Source organism: Sus scrofa, chromosome 13 (assembly GCF_054392235.1).
Source record: "Sus scrofa isolate SSC_HxYL_T2T_F1_AM1 chromosome 13, Sscrofa_HxYL_maternal_Yorkshire_Landrace_v2.0, whole genome shotgun sequence".
Taxonomy (NCBI): Eukaryota; Metazoa; Chordata; class Mammalia; order Artiodactyla; family Suidae; genus Sus; species Sus scrofa.
In genome coordinates, this window is record NC_139395.1 from 87,158,948 (window position 1) to 87,181,518 (window position 22,571).

At 42.9% G+C, this 22,571-nt stretch overlaps 1 protein-coding gene across 1 annotated transcript in view; it reads left to right on the plus strand.

The window, feature by feature from the left end:
• The first annotated feature begins 9,304 nt into the window (after positions 1-9,304).
• Positions 9,305-22,571, plus strand: part of MGLL (monoglyceride lipase) — a 194,160-nt gene continuing 180,893 nt past the window's right edge. The window contains exons 1-2 of the mRNA XM_084986679.1: positions 9,305-9,484; positions 11,114-11,190. The gene's annotated coding sequence lies outside the window, so the exon portion shown is untranslated. The remainder of the gene's footprint in view (positions 9,485-11,113; positions 11,191-22,571) is intronic.

A 22,571-nucleotide genomic window follows, 5' to 3' on the forward strand; every position in this document is an offset into this window, starting at 1 on the left:
AAGGGCCGGGCTGGTAGAGCGATATAAATAGATGTGCGGGGAGGGGGCGCGGGCGCCTGCGGGGCTGGGGGAGGGGGAGCGCTGGCAGCTCCGCGGCCTGACAGGTGCGCTCTCTCTGCACCCCGCCCCGGCCGGCAGGACTTCGTGCCCAGGCCCGCAGGCTGCTGTGTGTGCATACATATGTGTACGTGTATGTGTGTACCTCAGGGTTAGCATGGGAGGGCGGGGGTTCTGGCAGTTACCACACCTACATATTTTGGTCCTTATTGTCTCTTGCATCCTGAAGGGCTCAGCACTGTGGCCTGTGCCGTCACACGGTGTGCACCCAGCACGGCGTCACATTGTAGCCAGGTGTACACAACTGGCACATTGCCCCATCCAGCCTGAAAGCTCCCAGACGCCATGAGCTCTGTCCACTAACTTACTGGCTTTGGCCCTCCAGAGAACAGATGGTCAGGGAGTGGTCACTGATTTGGGTGATGGAGAGGCAAAGCCAGTAAGTGACAGGAAGGAGGGCCTTACCTGGTGTCCTAGCTCGGCTCAGCTCTTGACAGCCTCATGACCTTGCAAAGTAACTCAGATTCGTGGAGCACAGCCAGCAAAGCATAATGCATCTGGCTCACATCCTGGTTATTAGGAGGATGAAATAGAGCTGATGGGCGTGAAAGTACTTTGATAACTATCAAGTAACCCACGTGTTTTCCCCTGATGAGGTGTGTGTTATCAAATGCAAAGATCTTGAAAGTGGGTCAGAAGCCTCCTCTTCCTGATAATATTGATTGTGTCCTGTCCTGAGCCAGAGACGGGACCACATTTCTTTGGAGGCTCTTCTGCTTTAAGACTCTGTCACAGAGAGACCTGGGGGAGGGAGATACTTGCCTGTCTACTAAATGGTGCCTTTCCACTCCTGTGATGATAAACCACTCAGATAGCCCAGCCTTTGGGTGGTCAAGGCAGCATAAAACTTAATTGTACAGATTTGAGGGTTTTTGAAATGTCATGAACCTTCTGGAAGCCAAGTTTTTCTCCACACCCCAAGATTATTTCCTTTTCCCCAGCAATGAAATCCTCAAAACTCAAGTACATGCATAATCAAATCTCATTAGAGGTGGCGTCCAAGTAGTTTCTTAACACAAGCATGACTCATCGTTTGCTATATTATTATTATTTTTGGCTGCTCCTGTGGCATGTGGAAGTTCCCAGGCCAGGGATAGAACCTGTACCACAGCAGTGACTCCAGCTGCTGCAGTGACAGCACTGGATCCTTAGCCAGCTGCACTATGAGGGAACATTATTAACATTGTTGCATTATTAAGCAGTGATTAGTATCTTATGTATTGTGTAAGTTAAGATGTATGGGTTTAGCCTCTCTAACAAAGAATTTGAGTGATAATCCCCTAAGAGGGAGGAAATTAATTTCTCTTTCACACAACTGCCTGGCAGAAGGATCCTGAGCCTCCAGGTAGCTCGAGAGTCACTGCCCCAGCAGAGTGTCACCCTGGTCCACAGGCTGCAGCCAGGAGGACAGGAGAGGCGTAAGCCCTCCCTTTGAAGACACACTCAGAAGGCATACTTCACATGTCCTTGGTGGTGATGTAGTCACACGGTCACACCTAGACCATGGGGGCGGGGCGGGGAAATCTAGTCTATCTTGAGTGGCCAGTAGTTCTGTTATTTACATATTTTAGTTATAGAGCCAGCAGACTTTGCCAGACACATTTTCTACGGATGCATTGATTCAGCTCCCATGAAGGCTTGCACTTCTCCTTTCTTTTCCTTTTCTTCTTCTTTTTTTTTTTTTTTTTTTTTTTTTGGCTTTTTAGGGCCACGCCTGCAACATATGGAGGTCCCAAGGTTAGGAGTCAAATGGGAGCTGCAGCTGCTGGCCTACACCACAGCCATAGCAAAATGGAATCTGAGCCGTTTCTTCAACCTACACCACAGCTCATGGCAACATTGGATCCTTAACCCTTTGAGTGAGGCCAGGGATTGAACCTGCATCCTCATAGATACTAGCCAGGTTTGTTACCACTGAGCCATGATAGGAACTCTGCACCGCTCTTTTCTAGTCCTGGTCTCAGGTTCAGCTTTGCATGTTGGTGTAATTGTGAAGTTAATGACACTTCTCCCCATTAATCAAGGACAGGGCTGTATCTATTTCTGCTTACCATGGTGTCCCCAGAGCCTGGCACACTGCCTGTCACAGACCTGGTGCTCAGTAAATAGTTGTGGAGTAAATGAATGACTATCATTAGGGAAGTATCTCCCAAGTCCAGCTTAAACATCACCTCCTCTGTGTATCTTTCCCAGAACACAACTCCAGCAGAATGACTGGTGCCACTGTCAGTGTTCTCAGGGCACCCCCCCTTCTCCTGTTGGCAGCCAGTATCCGGCCCATGGCCTTATTACCGTGGTTCAGGGTCTTCCACACTGTAGGATGGTCAGCTATTCAAGGCAGAGTGGCCACACTCATCTCTGCATGCCTAGTGCTCAGCTCATGGCTGGTATATACGAGACCCTCCATAACCTCATGTTGAATGGATGTGTGCTCACAAACAATCCTCTTCTTTAGAGAACAGATGTTTTTGCTTTCCTGTTATGTGCTTTTCCCACCACTTCTCAAAGCTTTCTTTCATGACACCCCCAGCCCTTTCCTCACACATGCTGATGCACAGTGGCAGCTGAGAACCTCACCACTTATTGCATGGGAAAGGTTGAGGTCATGTGGTGTACAACTCACTAGTGACACCTTTGTGGTCCTGATTTCCCTCTCTACTCCCAGCTGAATTCTGGATTTTCCCCTTTCCATTATGGGTAACTTGGCATTACCATGGAAGGGTAATGCTTCTCTTTCCATCTGTCCATTTTGTCTAGTCATTTAACAGATATTTATTGAGCACCTATTCTGTGCCAGGCATAACTAGATGCTAATGAACAGCTGTGAATAAAACAGACTTGGTTTCTGGAAGATTATACTGTAGTGAGGTGACAGTTAATCTCTAATCCCTTCCATCTCCATATCTTTTTGCTTGGAGGAGATGGTAGAAGCCATGAGATCAGAGATAAAACCATGTTAGAAAGAGAAGTAAGGAGACCAAGGACATACCCAAGCTGAGGATGGGGATAGAGGAAGAGAAGGCAGTGGAGAGCAAAGAATGTTCCATGGATAAGGGCAATAGAACAGAAACAGACAGAATGTGGCTGTAGGTACACAGCAAGGAGAGGTGGTGGGAATAGAGTTGAATTATGTGAAGAATTAGGAAGCAGGACCAGACCTCAGGACCAGACTGAAGTGTCACTAGCAATGTTCACAGGCTGTCTCAGCACCAGTTGAGAGCAGAGGCTGGGGTTCCAGTATTAGAGTTGGGCGGCATAAGAGCACTCCACAGCACATCATGGCTTAGAGAATATAGAGAAGGCAGCCCTGGGAAGGTGTTGGCATCACCAGGGTGGCTTTCATCCATTTAGTTGCTCAGATACCCTGGCTGATGGCAACCTGGCCAAGTCTCTTGGGTGTTGATATGGTCAACTGGGGGCAAGAGTGTGGAACTGAGTACACAGCAGATCTGGTTAAGTCAGGCCTGGAAGAGGCAAATCCATGTCTGCTCACATCCCTTTGGGAGGACTGAGGCCACACGGTTACACATTGCTTCATGGGACACTGGGAAATAGAGTCTAGCTCTGTGACTGAAGAAAGGGAAAAGAATTGAATGGACAGACAGCTGTCTCTGTAACAGACAGACCAGCACTTGTGAAAGAGGGACATTAGTCTCTTGAGATGTTTCAGAAGAAATTCTGGACCTAAATTAGAACATTGTGGGAAATGCTGCATTCCATACCTGCTTTTGGAGAACCAGAATGCAGTATTAAAATCTCTGATGACTGCTGCAGTAAAGAGGCAGGCATTTCCCAACTGTTACTGACTTTGGGACTCCTGGGTCTAGGATGTGAATATTTGTCCCATGGGACACACCTGGGAAACACTGCTCAGGTAGAAGGAAACTTTGGGAAAATTGAGGGTATGGTAAGATGGAAGTTTGAAGTCTGTATAAAGGCAAACACCAAGACACCAGTGGAAAGGGGAAAGTTCCAAATGTTAGAGGGGAGAGAAGACTGCAGCGTCAAGTGGAGAAGGAGAAAGGAACGGAAAACAAGGTAGAGACAGAAATGCCAGTGATTTTTCTCGGGGTGCAGAGAAATCTACTCTTTTCCTATAAAGAAGCATGAGATGGAAAGAAATGAAATGGGTGGGGGGTCTGAGAAGGCATGATCTAGAATGAGGTGGTGGAGAATCTCTTGCAGGACTGAATGTCTCCACAGTTCCAAAGACAATGGATGGAAATAGGTGGAAATCTCCCAAATATGTTTAGCAAATTAGCACATAGTTAGATTCATAAATGAGGAACCTCTATCCCCCAAACACGATAAAGACAACTGAGAAAGAGGTGACACCTGGTCTCACTTGAGGGCTGACTGTGCCCCTATCACATCTGCTCGGCCCGAGTGTCTCTTGACATGGTGACTGAGTTCAGGGGGCAGTGGGGGGCTTGCGGCGTGCACAGTGCCTTTGCTTGTTTTTCCATTTCATCCTCATGCTGCCCAGGAACATGCTGAGTTTCAGGAGGGCCAGTGCTGCAAGACAGGGTGGCACAGTGAGCCTGTGGGGAAGCTGGCCCTGGAGCCTCCTCATTCTGTCTGTTACTCCAGCTGCCTCATCATCTACTGACTGCTTGTCCTTTGCCTCTTTAGATTGTCCCTGAAGGTGATAAGTGATCTTCTCTTGACAGACTTCAAGGAAGGCTTGGTGGTTCTCTCCTGGAGCTTCCCCCACTTTCACTGCCATGGGATGAATTGTGCCCCCTCAGATCTCACATTGGAGGTTTAATTCCCAGAACCTCACAATACGCCCTTATTTGATGTGGGGTCTGTACAGAGGTGATCAAGTTAAAATGAGGTCATTAGGGTGGGACCTAATCCAGTATGACTGGGGTCCTTATAAGAAGGAGGAATTTGGAGACAGATGTGGGAACATGAAAACAGCTGACTGTAACAGGGAAGAACAAATCTGACTCCATGTTGGAGCTATTTCTTTTACTTTAACTCTGTTTTCTTGTTTTTGCTGCAAGTTAATCACTAAAGCAATGTTGCCTATAAGCTTAAATTATACATAATGGCTCATCTCTGGGAGCCCTGCCTCCCAAGTAATGAACATTAAGCTAAAATAACTTTGGGTCACTGGAAACCTTCTGACCAAGCCTACAGGTGAATGGCTGCAGGAGGAAGAAATTAACATCCCCTCCCCAGCGATGGGAACCAGGACTTTGCCCTCTCCCCTTTTAGTGTAAAAGAAGCCTAAATTCTAGCTCAAGGAAGATGCCTCTTTTCTCCGTCTGTCGTCTGTCGGCTTCACGAATAAAGTCACTATCCTTTGTCTCAACAACTTCTTGATTTACTGGCCTGTGTGGCAAGCAGTGTGAGCTCGGACAGGGAAACAGCCCCTCACCCAAGGAGAGAGGCCTGGAACAGATTCCCTCCTGGCCTCAGAAGGAACCAGCTCTGCTGACATCTTAATTTTGATGTCCTGCCTCCAGGACTGTGACATGGTAAATTTCTGCTGTTTAAGCCAGAAGTCAGTGGTGCTTTCTAACAGCGACCCTAGGAAACTACACACTTACACACCCCAAGCAGATTCAGTCAGTTTTCTGAGTGGTACTGTTTAGGTTGCTGTAAAAATGCCAGTGCCATGTTGTCACTTATCCATGAGGATGATATGCACAACTTACTCCAAAACTTTGACAAAATCAAGATACACAGTGCTGATGGTCATTAATTTGTTTTAGAAAAGAGAATGAGCTTGGCTTGACCTAATTTGCATTTATTTATTTTTGTGGGGAAGCTCATATTGACCCTAGAGATCCTTACCATCACTGATAATTACTCACGATACATCCACTTGAAAATACTTTCCAGAATTTTTCCCAGGACCAATTTCAAGGTTAGACCTATAATGATCATAATCCACTTTTTCTTTTCCTTTAGATTTTAAATTTTATTTTAAATTTAATTTTAATTTTTAAAATTCATTTTTTTTTTTGGCTTTTTGTATTTTAGGGTCGCATAGGTGGCATATGGAGGTTCCCAGGCTAGGGGTCGAATCAGAGCTACAGCCGCTGGCCTACACTACAGCTCACAGCAACTTTGGATCCTTAACCCACTGAGTGAGGCCAGGGATCGAACCCACAACCTCATTGTTCCTAGGCGGATTCATTTCTGTTGCACCAAGACAGGAACTCCTAAATTTAATTTTTAAATTAAGTTTAATTTTTATTTCTTCTTTTCTTTTTAGGGCTGCACCTGTGGCATATGGAAGTTCCTGGGCTAAGGGTGAATTGAAGCTGCACCTGATCTCTACAGCCGCAGCGGGTCGGAGCTGCATCTGTGACCTCCTCTGGATCATTAACCCACTAAGCAAGGCCAGAGATCAAACCCTCATCCTCACAGAGACAACATTGGGTCCCTAACCTCCTGAGCCACAATGGGAACTCTGATTACAATCCATTTTAAATCAGTCAGGGAGGAGCTCTTGTCATGGTGCAGCGGAAATGAATCTGACTAGGAACCATGAGGTTTCGGGTTTGATCCCCGGCCTCACACAGTGGGTTAAGGATCTGGAGTTGCTGCGAGCTGTGGTGTAGATTGCAGGCTCGGCTTGGATCCTGAGTTGCTGTGGCTGTGGTGTAGGCCAGCAGCTGTAGCTCCAATTTGACCCCTAGCCTGGGAACCCCCATATGGCGTGGGTTTGGCCCTACAAAGCAAAGAAAAAAAAAATTAAATCAGGGAGTTCCCATTGTGCCTCAGAGGTAAGGAGATGGACTAGTACCCAAGAGGATGCGGGTTTGATCCCTGGTCTCACTCAGTGGGTTAAGGATCTGGCATTGCCATGAGCTGTGTGTAGGCCGCAGACGTGGCTTGGACTGGTGTTGCTGTGGCTGTGGTGTAGGCTGGCAGCTGCAGCTCTGATGAGACACCTAGCCTGGGAACTTCCAAATGCTGCTGGTGTGGCCCTAAAAAAAAGCACCCCTCCCCCCAAAAAAAACAATCACACCATTTGCCCATCAGGATCCTTATCAGATTTGAGTTCCTTCTGTGTAGCTGGATACTCTTGTTTTACTGGCTCTCCTACTCCTGGAATATTTCTTTTTCTGCTTGTACTTTGAAAGAATTTCAAACATACAAAATAGTTGTGAGAATATTACAATGAACTTATCTACCTTTCACCTAGGTTCACCAATTATTAACTTTTTGCCATATATATGTGTAATTTCATACATAATTTTGTTCTTTTCTGAATATTTGAGAGTAAATTCCAGATATCATGATCCTTCACCCCTAAACACTTAGGTAATCCTAAGGACAAGGTATTATTTGGCACACCCATGGTGTGGTTATCAAAGTCAGGAAGTTTATCATCAATAACATATCTATTATCATACCTACAATGTATATTTGAATTTTGCCCAGGACCTAACACTGTCCTTCACACAATGCCCTGTCCAGGATTACACACTGTATTTTATTAAGTCTCTTTGGTCTCTGTTGATTGTGGATATTTCCTAGGTGTCCTTTGCCTTTCATGACCTTGGCATTTTGGAAAAGTTCAGGACAGTTGTTTGTAGAGTCTTTCAATCTGGATCTAATGTTTTCTCCCTCTTAGACTCAGGTTAATATTTTGCCATTCCCAGATTTAGTTTAAGACCTCTTTCCTGAGGAAGATTTGAAGAAAATAGTAGTTTTATACACTGGTCTGTGTAAAATGACACTTTTTTTATTCAATGAATTTATCACATCTGTAGTTGTATAATGATCATCACAATCCAGTTTCACAGGATTTCCATCCCACAACCCCAGTGCATCTCCCCACCCTCAAACTATCTCCTCCAGAGACCAAAAGTTTCTCAATGTCTGTGAGTCAGCATCTGTTCTACAAAGAAGTTCGGTCTGTCCTTTTTTCAGATTCCACATGTCAGTGAAAGCATTTGATGTTGGTGTCTCATTGTATGGCTGACTTAGCATAATTTCTAAGTCCATCCATGTTGCTAAAAATGCTGTTATTTTGTTCCTTTTAATGGCTGAGTAATATTCCATTGTGTGTGTATGTACCACATCTTAATCTACTCCTCTGTCGATGGACATTTAGGTTGGTTCCATGTCTTGGCTATTGCAAATATTGCTGCAGTGAACATTGGAGTACATGTGTCTTTGCGAGTCATGGTTTTCTCTGGATAGATGCCCAGGAGTGGGTAAAATGACATTTCTGATTTTCCTCTGCCTCCTGCTTGGCTCCAGGTCATGAATTTCTGTCTGCCCCTGGCGTCCTGTATGCTGCAGCCTGCCACCTAGGTCCTGCTTCACCATGAAGGCTTTCCACCAGCTGAGGGTTCTCTGTTGGAGCTCTGGAAGCTTGGCCCCTCCTGGAACTGATGTGGGCCCCAAGGAGCTGCCTCGCCCAACCTTTTACCCCTTCTTGGAAGAACAACTCTTACCTAGATCCTGTGGTCACATATCTTTCTTTAGGAAGTCCCTGACTTTGGATTTCATTCATGTCATTTGTTTTGGAAAAGCGGCTCTACTGAAAAATACATCCATTTCCAAAAATTCAATCCTTACGAAAGTTGTAGGTAGTAAGTAAAACTCAGCCAGTGTTTTCTTAAGTTTCCTCCCATCATCGAAGTGCACGTGTGTGAGTGCTGGGGTGTATTTTGTATAAATGGGTTACGCTCTGCATGCTAGGCTGCAGTTGTGGCAAAGAAAGCTGGTCTTCAGTAAACACCCTCTCCTGTTCCCGCGGGAATATCATCTATGCACAGGATTTCCCAGAATAAAGAGGACATCTCCCCGCTTCCTTGCAGGAGGTATGGCCAAGGGCATCTGAGAGGCGGGGGAGGGGGGGAAGCTTCAAGGAGGTGTCCCGAGGTGGAAGGGACATAATCTGCCCGTGCCCCTTTCCCACTGTTACTGACCCATTCCAGTGGGTTCTCAACAAGGGTCATCCTGCCTCAGTCGTTGGAGCCAGTAGAACGAGACAGAGTTCAGTTCAGAAGCAGAGCAAACTTTAGCCTCTGGTCACAGACAGAAAGGTGTGAGCATGTGCTGTCCCACTGCCGAGGGCGCGGCTGTTGGAGGCTTCCTGGGCTTGGGAGAGGGCAGAGTTCTTGTGAATTGGTCCCAGCTGTGCGCAAGCGGAAGCGCACAGTTTCTGTGCATGCGCACCAACCTCTTTCAGCGTTGTGGGCGGTGCTTCTGCACACGGCCCACTGCCATCTTGAAGTGAAGGGACTTACTTCTCTTGCGTCACTGAACACGGCTGAGCCGAGGTGATGGGGCAGCTGCTCACACCAGGAACTCTGGTCTGAAGTGCGCGTGTGAGGTCCCTGCATGTGTGCTGTGAGCACGTGAAGCTGGACTAAGCGCCACGGGAGAAAAGGTTAGACTTTCTTACCCGGCTTGTATTTGTTGTGAATGGGCTTTGCTGGAGGCATGGTGACAGTATTGACAGGTTTTTAGCAGAAACTCACATGGCCTGTCATTTCCCAAGCCAGATATTTAGAATTCCCTGTGGACTCTGTGCTTGGTACGTGGTTGCATGTCACACCCTTCCCAAGACCTTGTGCTCATCTCCCTGGGGTTCGTGCCTGCGGGACCAGGTGGAGGGTTGGGGAGGCCGCTGGGTGTTCGCCGGCCGTGTAGGTAATGGCTTCCTTTTCGTTCTCTCACCTCTGAGATTACACAGGCCTATCTCCTGTCCCCTTTGACAGACATTTCTGTGAATAGTTTTTTTTCCTCCCAAATGCTTTGGATTTTAATTTTTTAAAAGAGTTTTGATTTACTTATAATAGTTTTGATTCAATGGCAAAAATTTAGGAAATGCAAAAGACCGTAGAGAAAGCAAAGATGGTCCAGAGATTACCATGGCTTTGACTGTCTCTCCCAGGAAGACTCTGTTACAAGTGATAATAAACACTATATTTTGCCCTGTGTGGGATTTGTATTTTAGTTTGATTTATGGCACTTTTTAATATAGAATTTGAAATTTGTTGTAGAATCAAATGCATTAATCTTTTAAGGCCACTGGGATTCACATACTTAGAAGACCGACCCAAACACACACACCTGATGATTATAAAAATGTCCTGGAAGTTTACTGATGGCTCGGGGGTTAAGGATCTGGTGTTGCCACAGCTATAGTGCAGGTTCAATTCCTGATCTGGGAACTTCTATGTGCTGTGGGTGCAGCCAAAAAAAAAAAAAAAAAATCTCCAGTTCTGTTTTCCAGTATTTTTTAACATTAAAAATTTTTTATACAACTTTTTAAGGTTATACTTTATTTACAGTTACTACGAAATAATTTCCTCAGGTTGGGTTTAATACACCCTTGTAGCCTCTTGTCTCTTTTGTCTTTATTTTTCAAATTTAAATTCTAATCCATCTGGAATCAGTTGTGAGGAAAGGAGAGGATCCTTTTTTCCCTTAAATGGTGCAGAAATTTTCCCACCACCATTTATCGTCTTTTCCTCATGCTCTTGACTAATCACAGAGGAAACTTCCTCGTATAATTGGATCACTTTCTGGACTCTGTATTCAGTCTTTTAATTTCAAATTGGCCTGGCCTTTCTTATGTGTTTGTTCTTTTTTTCTCTTTTGAAAACATTATTTATGGAAAATTTTAGGTGAGCATAGTAAACTAAATCAAATTATACCACAAAGGTAACAATCACAACACCCTTTGGACAATCCTTGTTTTAAGGCATCATGTGCTCTTCGAGACAAACACATGCACTATTTCCTAAAAATCCACCGTACTTCTGTGACTCAGTTTGATGTTTTGACAATCTGTAGATAGCTTATCATGTCAGTAAACACAGATCATAACATGTGGTATCTGCATGATATGGTACACAGACTACACCAGAAATTACTTAACCGTTTTTCACCAATGGTCATTTCAGTCCTTTCTGACTTTTTTTTTTTTTAAATCAACTATAAATACTGTGATGAATATCCTTGGACATAAAGCTTATTAGAGAACTAATGATTTTCTTCCTCTGATTCTTAGAAACCAGATTCCTTGGGCAAAAGGTTTGTGTACTTTACACTCAGAGGTTTTGCCAGTGGCCTGCACCCCCTGAATGTGTAAGTACCTGCTGTCTAATTCTTAGCTGCATTGGCTTTTGCTATCTTTTTTTTGTCCGTGCTGTTCCATCAGGCAGGAAATACTATCTTGTTTTTATTGTCTCTGTTGTTAACAAGGTTGGACATCTTTTCATATGGCTATTGTCCATGCGTATTCGTTTGTTTTTCTTGTCCAACTTCTTTGCATATTTTCTTTTTATAGGTTGCTTTATTTATTATTGAATTATTTGAGGTTTGAGATGTAAATGATATTAAACAAACTTTTTCCTGTATTTCATTACAAATATCACTCCCCCACTCCTGTTGTCTTTCAACTTTATGAAATTTTAAAAAGGTTTTTTGTTCTTTTCTGGGTTTTGCAACATGTTTAGAAATGTTTTCTCCCATCCCAAGATCAGTTTAAAATGCATCTGTTTTTCTTCCAGTGTGTTTATGGCTTTGTCTATTTTAAAATCTTTACATTTCAACCCACTCGGGATTTGTTTTAGTGTAAAGAGTGATGTAGGAATGCAGGTTTATTTTTGTTTTTTGAGCTAGTCATCCCCGTCTCAAATTGAACACTCCCTCTGGACTGTGGTTTGAAATTCTAACTTTCTCCTGGACCACATTTCCTTATTTACTTCTGTCCATTTCTATGCTTTTTTTTTTTTCCCTGCTGCAAACTCTGTTTATCCTGTCTCAGTAATAGTCTACTTTGATTCCTATAGTTTTGTAATGTTCTCTAGTTTGTTTATGGACCCTGGTTCATTTGACAGTTTAGTCTGGTGTCAAAGCCAAGACACCAGAGTTTATAGCAGAGAAAGAGTATATTCCTAAGGCAGCCAAATGAGGAGACAGGAGAACATGTCTCAAACCCACATCCCTGAAGGTGAGGGTCTTGGGATATTGTTCAAAGCAGGGAAAAGGTGTGCATGCAGGTGTGTCTGAGTGACCAGCTTCTTCATGGGAAGCAAGTTCAGAAAATCAACAGTGTTAGCATGACCTGAGGGGGGTTTTTTGGCTCTCTGATGTCAAAAATCATCCATCAGACACTCACACTGCCCAGTTGAGCGGTCTGTGGTCTTGACTGGTTTGAACTGGAGAAGACTAGCTCCCTGATCTGAAAAACAATTTAAGCAACTGTTACTATGGCAACCCATATGTCAGAGGTGTTATCTACAGGGAATCTTGTGATGCTTTGTTGAAGCTGCATGAAGCTTGGAGGGTATGCAGTTTGTAAGAGCTATTAGTTGATGAAGCTGGTCATAAGATGTTATTTATTAAGCAAGCGATAGTTTGGGGACTTAAGTGATGACTGCTCTCAGTTTCACGCTAGGATAAGGGTCTCTTTATCAGTATTTCTAGACTACCCTTATGTATCTATTTTTCTGCTTCAATTTTAGAGTCATTTTATCAAATTTCCAAGAAAAGTTGCTTTGGAATTTTATTTAGAATTGCAAAAAAAAAAAAAAAAAATCAGTACATTAGTTTGGGGAAACGAAGTAATTTTACAATTGCGTATTCTGTCCAAGATCCAGACATGCCTTTCCATTTTTTGGAGTCACCTGTTAGGTCCCCTGGGAACGTTATTTTTCTCTGCATGATGAATGCCTCTAGCTCTTGGCCTGGGAGCTCCCACTGAGGGGCAGTAATGCAGGCACAAATCATGTGTCCTGCACCTTGCAGAAGATTTGAGATTTTTAAGGTCAGTCTGGGCTATCACTGATTTTCCATACTATGCACACTTTAGAACACAACCCAGGTGAGTCCAAGATCATGCATGCTATTCCAGTGATCTCTGTAGGATCATGTGGTCTAGAGGCCTTTTTTATTCTTGGTTCTATTTGTGTGTATGTTTTGAAATAACTCTAAGCGAGTACAGTTGAGAAAAACAGTGACCCGTGTAGCTATCCTGTAATGGCTGGTGTTGATGTAGTTTGGCGGCTGGGTAATTTGCCATGACTGGCCCCCTGGTTCCCCTCTGGTTTGTGGGCAGCTTGCTGCAAGGCTGACCCTGGGACAGGAGTGCTGTTAAACCTTGGACCCAGGTGAATCTGTTTTACTCCGCACGAGTCTCTACACAGTCTCAGCAAAGATCATGTGGTGAGATGCGAGATACAGCTTGTTACCAGTAGGAGGTAAAAGGTGTCTCCTAACCTCAGCTGGTGCCCAACCCCGAATTCCCTGAGTGTGTCAAACTTTTCCTCATTAGTACAGCTCCAGCCACATGTGGTCATCCAAGACCCAGCATTGCAGGGTGGCTTTCAGGATGCCTCTGGACTGTTGGTGGACCTGCAAGGCTTTTCCTCAGCTGAGGAAGTGTTTCCACTGTGATTACTTCTGACCTGTTTAGGAGCCTCCTTCCCATCCCCCTACCTGGATCTTTTTACTCCCTTCAAATGTGCTATGGCCAAAAAAGGGAAACCAACCACCGGGGTGATAGATTTAGGGCCAGGAAGGTGGAATTTCAATGTAACAGTGCAACTGACAGAATGATTCATTACTTTGTAGGTCACTGGCAAAGAGTAGAAATTGTGCAGTTGCTTCACGGGCTGGTATCAGTCATACCAATGCCCTAAGCACAAGAAGTTCTCAGGGTTCCAGGGCCAAGTTGGCTTAGGAAATGCTGGTACTAATTCCCCCTCTCAGAGCTTGACAATGTGCATTAGCATTTCAAAAGTTCTGAGAAGTACAGCAGTAAAGAATCCAGCTTTAATTCAGCTGAGTGATTAAGTGAGTGTATTAGTGCAAGGGACAAATTTCTTTTAGGCAAAACTGTTTTCTCTGAACACTATCCTCAGAAGGGCTAGGGGACATTTCATGGAACTTGACCTTCTCTTTTGTTAGAGAGTCCCAGAAATCCATTACAACATGGGTTAGTGTTGGAATCCTAGAACTTCATGTTAAAGGAAATGCAATCAAAATCAAATTCCACTGAAAATAAAATGTTGCTTATTTATTCATAATATCAGTGATGACTTTAAGTGCCTTAGATGCAATTAATGGTGGACCTTTTAACTCACAGGGAACTTTCAGAAAATGACCTTGCCATGCATTCCTTATTAATATTTTCTAACAATAGGTGTTAAGGGACCCCTGAGTCTTTATTAGCACTGTGCCAAGGGTGAAAATGCTGAGCATGTTTTAGAGTGGTGCAGGGAAGACTGAGAAATTTGGGCGAGTAAAAGAAGCCCAGAGCCATCTGACATCACTGTGGGGTAGCTGTGCAGGACAGGTTCCAGCCCCAGCCCGAAATGGGCATGATCCAAGCCAGAAAGTAGGTTGTCTTTTCAATGGGGCTCTTGAGGCTTTGTCAGGGTCACTGACACTCAGTTCTCAGTGATGACAACATTGGTGTGTAACAAACCACCTCAAAACTCAGTTGCTTAAAGCAATACTCATGATCGCAGGTTGGCTTGGGTTGTTGGCCCAGTTGGCTCAGCTGGAGGGCAGCTCCTCTCACAGGCCTCCCATCTTCCTTGGATCAGGGCTCTGGCCAGGAATGTTCTTCTCATGGAAATGGCAGAGGTGAAGATGGCGGTCCAACCACACAGCACTTTCAGGTCTCTGCTATAACATGTCACTGGCCCCAGCATGTCAGAGCGTAGGGAACACTGTGCCCTTAGGGGTGGAAATGACTCAGAAAAGGGCCTGGGTATCTGCTGCCATCCCTGGGAAGCAAGTGATTAGTTGGGACAATAATCCAGCCCCCTAGCCCCAGAACTGTGCAGAGGTGATGCTGGCTCCCCTTTAGGAATGTAAATTCCACTCCGTGCAGGGGAGACTTCAGGGATGGCTCCTGGATGTGACAGCGTTCTGTCTCCAGGGCTGGCTCCTGGATATGACAGCGTTCTGTCTGCACTCATTGAGACCTGGGGACTGTCCAGGGATGGACATTTGGCCAAGCAAGGAGGTTGGTCCCCAGCCTGTATATTCCAGGCACATCCTCCTCTGCAGACACAGGCCCTGTCTGCAGTACAGCTGAGGGTCAGGGCTACGGCCAACGTACATGGTGCCTCTGTGCAGGTTAGAAGGCTCCTCTCCTCCACCCCCATGCTGGCCATCACGGGTCCCTCTTGAGGGGAACACTGGAGGATGAGCTCCAACCAACCAAGAGATGACAAGGGAAGCTTCAGAAAAGAATTGAGGAGTTCCCGTCATGGCTCAGTGGTTAATGAATCCGACTAGGAACCGTGAGGTTGTGGGTTCGATCCCTGGCCTTGCTCAGTGGGTTAAGGATCTGGTGTTGCCGTGAGCTGTGGTGTAGGTTGCAGACGCAGCTCGGATCCAGCGTTGCTGTGGCTCTGGTGTAGGCTGGCAGCTACAGCTCCGATTCAACCCCTAGCCTGGGAACTTCCATATGCCGTGGGAGCAACCCAAGAAATGGCAAAAAAAAAAAAAAAAAAGAATGGAGTGTTCAGTAAGTTTGGCCAGAGATGTAAGGCAGAAACAAAAAGGGAAAAAGATTAAAGGAATAGGGCCTGGGGTGGGCCCTTCTCCCCCACTGACTCTGGGTGTGGCCATGTGACTTGTCTGGTCAGTGGAACCATAGTGAGGTAACACAAGCAGAGACTTGAAAGGTCCTTGTGTAGGGGTCTTGCCCTATCGCTGCTGACAGCCCTCCTGCCTCCATCTGAACAAGCCCAGGCTGGCTGGCTGGATGATTGGAGGCATCTGGTTGCTGCCTCAGCTGATATCAGGCCAGCTGTTGACCTGTGAATGAGGCCTCTCAGGACCAACCCCCTTGCCAACCCTGTAACTAGATGGTGTAGCCAAGCTCGCTCCCAGGAGCTGCTCAGCTGTGACAAATAACAAATGTTTGTTGTTTTAAGCCAGCATGCTATGAGGTGCTTTGTGAAACAGAAAACTAAATGATGCATAATATAAATGTATGCCCTGACAGCGTATAACAGAACAAGCTTGTGGGCTGCCTTGTCTTAAATGCCAACAAACTGTTGTATACATTGAAGAATATTTAAGAATATAAAGATAAACTACTGAAAACAGTGCATTAACTAACATTGGGTTGTGGAAGATGGGCATGGGTGAGGGAGGAAGAGACAAAAGCTCCTTGTCTTGCTCACCTTTTCAGGAACCAGTGGATACTAGCAAAAGAAAGGGGAGGTTAAAAGTTTTATATAAAAATACACAGGTAACTAGAATGCAAATCTTCTTTAACAGATGAACAACAACAATAAAAAGAAAAAAAATACATCAAATATTAAAGTAAATACCAAACTTTATTAACTCTTAAGGTGGTTATCATTGTAGGATCACCATTATTTTAATCATCACTATATAAGGAAACAGTGTTGCCACTTAAGTCATGACCTGCCATCAATTTTAAGATACATCCCAATTTCAAAAATGTTGAAAAGATTTTTAAAGTGCATTAGGAATTGTCATGATGCAGTATCTCAAAAGACATCATATAAATTATGATAAACCTAAAACCAAACATGTCCTACTAATAAATGTAAATGTAACTCTCTCACGAGAAGAAAAAGATTTTCAGATTGAGTTACAAAGCAAAAGAGAAAAACTAAAAATAAAAGCATGGGCAAAGATAGCCCCCAAAAAAACCCCAAAGTGTACGTACAGAGATCATGACATTAATATAAAAGAAGGTAAATTCTGGGGCAAAAGTATTAAAGGAGACAAAATCACTTTGTAATGCTGATGGATACAAAGGATCATGAAAACAAAGCAGTGATAATTATCTATGGATCAGATACCTTCTTTCAGAGTTCCCATTGTGGCTCAGTGGTTAATGAACCTAATATCCATGAGGACACGGGTTCAATCCCTCACTCAGTGGGTTAAGAATCCTGCGTTGCTGTGAGCTGTGGTGTAGGTTGCAGATGTGGCTCGGATCCCTCGGTGCTGTGGCTCTGGTGTAGGCTGGCGGCTACAGCTCTGATTAGACCCCTAGCCTGGGAACCTCCATATGCTGCAGGTGTGGCCCTAAAAAGAAAGACAAAAAAACAACAATGACAAAAGACAAACTGTCTTTCATTAGGCACAAATTAAGGCGATACAAGAAGAAATAGACCAAAAAAGGCTAATAATAGACCTTAAGTCCCTTATTTTAGTTAAAGATAGAGTTGACTAAAAATTGTTATAGCAACTCCATTAAATATTTTTAGCTATTATAAATGAAGATTGATTGCTAATTATTAGAGAAATGCAAATCAAAACTACAATGAGATAAAATACCACCTCACACAGGTCGGAATGGCTGTCATCAAAAAGTGTACAAATAACAAATCCTGGAGAGGGCGTGAAGAAAAGGGAACCCTCCTATACTGTTGGTGAGAATGTAAACTGGAACAACTACTATAGAGAACATGGAGATGCCTCAAAAACCTAAAAATAGAGCTACCATATAATCCAGCAATCCCACTCCTGGGCATATATCTGGACAAAACTATAATTCAAAAAGATATATGCACCCCATGTTCATTGCACCACTATTTATAATAGCCAAGACATGGAAACAAGTGTTCATCGACAGAGGAATGGATAAAGAGGATGTAATAGTACATATATACAATGGAATATTACACAACCGTTAAACAGAATGAAATAATGCCATTTGCATCAACATGGATGAATCTAGAGATTGTCATACTAAGTGAAGTAAATCAGGAAGAGAAGGACAAATACCATATGATATCACCTATATGTGGAATCTAAAATAGGACACAAACCAACAAAAACAGGCTCACAAATATAGAGAACAGATTTGTAGTTGCCAAGGGGGAGGCAGGGTGGGGGAGGGAAGGATTGGGAGTTAGGGATTAGCAGAGGCAAACTAGTATATAGAGAGAACGGATAAATAACAGTGTCCTACTGTGCAGCACAGGGAGCTATATTCAGTATCCTGTGATAAAACATAATGGAAAAGAGTATGAGAAAGAATATGTATAACCGAGTCACTTTGCTGTATAGTAGAAATTAACACAGTGTAAATCAACTCTACTTCAATAAAATTTTTAAAAATAAAGGTTATATAGTTCTAAGGGGAAAGTGTACAACGAATGAGAGAAAATAGACTGTATACTTGTGTGACTCTATCTCTTAACTTTCAAATTGGTGTTTAGAGGGGAATAAAGATCTGAAGAGCCCTAGTTTAATTAGTTGTTTAAGTGAAAAGAATTGTGAATCTATAGGTGTTAGCACATTGTTTTGATGACTTAAATATCTTAAGGAAAATGCTAATTATTTAGCATAAATCTGTATGTTCGTTATAGAGAATAGCTATGGCAATACTTGCCCAAGGGAGTGTCCGTGTAGGGACATCTAATCATGAAATACAGTTGTTTATGAATTAATTCATCATATGACTAACCTCAGAGCATCTGCCTCTAAATCAAATTTAAAAGGTTAGTTTTGACAATGAGAGTGTAACCTGTGTAACTGAGTCAGACAGACATTTGCTTCCTATTTTCTGTGCTCTAAAAACATTCACCTTGACATGAGAAAAATATTTCCTACCAACCATTCTTTCATTGCAATCCATAGCATTCAGTTAAAAGAATATAATTATCTGAAACAAATACATCAAGTTCCCAGAGAATTACAGACTTCTGGTAGTGAGGATGGATGAAATAATGGAATTTTGAGGAATCATTGTTTTTCAAACAAGGAAACTGAGACAACTCAGGTATTTCAATGATTTGCTCATGGTCATACAACTCAGTAGAAGCAGGGTTGAGATTCAAACAAAGTTACTGCTTTCCAGGAAGACAAATGTTAAATTTCTTCCACTCCACTACTGGAGTAGTTATTAGATTAAGAACTAAGCATGGTTTAGGATAAACGTTACATTCATATGATCCATTTTGTGTGTAAATATATCCAACACATTTACAATTTTCTGAGCCTTTAAGAAGCACTGTATGGAAATTTCACACTTTAGCATTTTATATCTTTAAGTTGGTTGCTTCTTCTATATCACATTAATACAGCAGCAGTCTTTTTCATTGCTTCTCTCTCATGGCTGTTGGTCCCTTTTTCATGATTGCAGCTGTTTTGCTGACCTTATGTCCTGACCAGGAGTGTGCCCAGTCAGCTGTGGAAAACAAAACTCCAGAAGCGCAAAATTTAACAGTTGGATACATTTATTTAAAAATAACAATGCACGCAGTGCTTCTTATGTCAAAAATCTTCTGTACACGTGTTTCAAAACCAGAGTTTACCAAATTTCTAAGATAAAGCTTTTGAAAACATTGGCAGGCGTGAGTGGACTTAGTAAGCTGATGGTCCCCTAAGCCAGATGTGAAGATAAAATGCCTCCAGAGATGCAGCAGTGTTTTCCTAGTTAAACAAATTTGCAAAAACAGTAAACACAGTGGCTGGATAAGAACTCAGGTCAACAGAGGGAACCAAGGGAGAAGCTAAGTGTGGTCCTGGAAGGGAAGCTACTGTATCAGTGTGCTTAAAGGTTTGGATTATACACATTTATTCAGTAATATTTGAAAGCACCTATAGTGGCCCTAGTACTGCATAGAATGGATTGTTAATGTTGTCAATTGTCTCTGCATTTTTTTCCCATTTTATAGACTTTCTGTGATAAACCTTCAACCCCAATCTGCTGTCAGTACACCAGGTGCCCAGAATTTTTCTGGGACCTTTTGGACAGAGCATAGCTTTGTATTTTTAACTTCGGCTGGGGATTGGGAATATGAAATTTACACACACACACACACACACACACACTCAATCTCCAGCTGAAATACATATATTTTACTGTTAGAAATTGAATAGCTGTTTTGAATTTTGAATTGCCATTGCCATTCCTCCATTAGGGCATATTGTCTAGAGGATTTTCTGCCTTGTTAAAATGCAATACAAACCAACAGCTGTTCTGGGGTTTCTAATTTCTCATGTCCTCTTAGGCTTTCAATAGAATACATTCCTATGTTTAGAAGCCGTTGTCCTGTTGTTGTTATATAATTTTTGTATTTTGAGACCTTTGGAGCCTTTTTGTTGAATGTCTGTTTCCTTTAAACAATGGCCATTTGTGATCCTGTGCCTTAGAAAGAGCTCAGAGTGAGAGGAGTGGGGGCACTGGAGGGTGTCAGCCTGAATGGGACAGACCATAACTGGCTGATGAGAGAGAGAAAAGGAAGCTGGGACCTGTGTTGAGGGGTCAGCCCAGAGGGAAGCCAGCAGCAAGTTGTTTTCAGCCATGATCCTCGAGCCAAGGGAAGCATTCAGGGTGACTTGCACGTTTACCCTGGCTTTTTGTTTGGGAGTGATTTGCACACCACAGGGCAGGAAAACTTAGTCCAGTGAAGAGCATAAGTCTCCTGGGCAGAGGAAACAGAGAGCAGAAATTGTGGCTAAGAGAGCTGCAATTTTTATCTTGGTAGCTGCTGGGAGACAGTAACTGAGAAGGAATCTCTTAATGCTGTAGAAGATTCCCCTTCAGGTGCTTGGCCAAACCTGAACCAAGCATATGAGAGCCAGATGCCATGAGGCCTAGTAGAGAACAGCCAAAGGAACAGAGTTGAACAGAGGTCTCAGAGGTCACACAGTGTTGAGGAATTCCAGCGAACCAAGAGCTTGTGAACATCCTAGACATTCAGTTAAAACCCAGAAAGGCCTAGTTCACATATCCTGAATATCCTAAAGAATAAAAACCATGAAGTTCCTGCTGTGGTGCAGTGGCTTAAGAATCTGGCATTGACCATGAGTTCAATCCCTGGCCTGGTGCAGTGGGTTAAGGATCTGGTGTTGCTGCAGCTATGGCGTAGGTTGCAGTTGTGGCTCACAATTCAGTCCCTGGACCAGGAACTTCCATGTGCTGTGGGTGCAACTGAAAAAGAAAAAAAAGAATAAAAATCATGCCACAGGAGTAAGGTTTCTGCCCTATAACTAAGAGAAAATTGACTAGAAACCAAGCCTCAAAAAAATTGGGTGATCTATCAGTATTACTGAATAAACATCACACTATAGAGGAATATTACAAAGTCCACAGTTTCTATTAGGATTCACATAATGCCCAGAATTCAGTTAAAAAAACCACAAAAAAACCCAAAAAACCTATATATGTGAAAAAGGAAGCAAATGTGATGCATAACCAAGAAAGAGAAAAAATAGTCAAAAGAAGCAGATCCTCAGATAAGCCAAATATTGGAATTAGCAGACAAGAGCATCACAATGACTTACATATAAGCTAAAGAATTTTTTGGCAAAAGTTGACAAGATAGATGAACAGATGAAAAATTTTAGCAGAGAAATGGAAACTCTAAACAAGAACCAAATTCTAGAACTGAAAAAAATATCTGAAATGAAGAACTCATTAGAAGTGTTTAACCACAGACTTGACACAGTAGATGAAAGGAGAAGTAAATAAAACACAGATTATAGAAATCATCCAGAGTTCCCTCATGGGTCAGTGATTAAGGATCCAGTGTTGTCACTGCTGTGGTGCAGGTTCAATCCCTGGCCCCAGAACTTCCGCATGCTGCAGGTGTGGCCAAAAAAATTAAAAAAAAAAAAGGGAAAAGAAAAAAATTATCCAAGTGTAGCACAGAAAGGAAAAAGAATAATTTAGAAAAAGAACAGAGGACTGATGACCTGTAAGACAATATCAAATTGTCTAACGTATGTACAATTGAAATTCCAGAAGGAGAAAAAATGGAGCAAAAGAAACATTTGAAGAACTAGTGACCAAATATTTCCTATAGTTGATGAAAGGCATTATTTAGCCCAGCAGACTCTGAGATGAATCACAAACACCAAGGCACATCTAAGCACGTCAGTCAAAGTGATGAACACCAAACATGGAGAGAGAAATCTTGAAAGCAGGCAGAAAAAATAAATTACATTCAGAAGAGCAATAAAAGGCATTAATGATAACAATAATAAAGATATTAATATAAAGGAACAATAAAAAGAAGGATGACTCTTCATCAGAAATAATGGAGGGCATAGGACAAGGTAGTGACATCTGAAAAATGTTAGAGGAAAAAAGACTGTCAGTGTAGAATTCTAAATCCAGGAGAATTCCTTTCAAAAATGAAGGTTAAAGACATTTTCAAAAAAGAAAAGATAAAATTCTTGTTAGAAGATCTGCATTATAAGAAATACTGAAGGAAGTTCTTTAGGATGAAGAGAAAAGATGCCAGTTACAAGTCCATATATTCAAGAAGGAGTAAAGACAACTAGAAACATAAATGGGTAGGTAAATATAAAAGACTAGTTTAAAAAACACATTTGAGAGATTATTGACTAAACAAAATAGTATGTGGAGGGGTTGATATCATATGTAGAAGTACAATATATGATATCAGGAGTTCCCATCGTGGCTTGGTGGTAACAAACCTGACTAATATCCATAGGATGCTGTTTCAATCCCTGGCTTCACTCAATGGGTTAAGGATCTTGCAGTG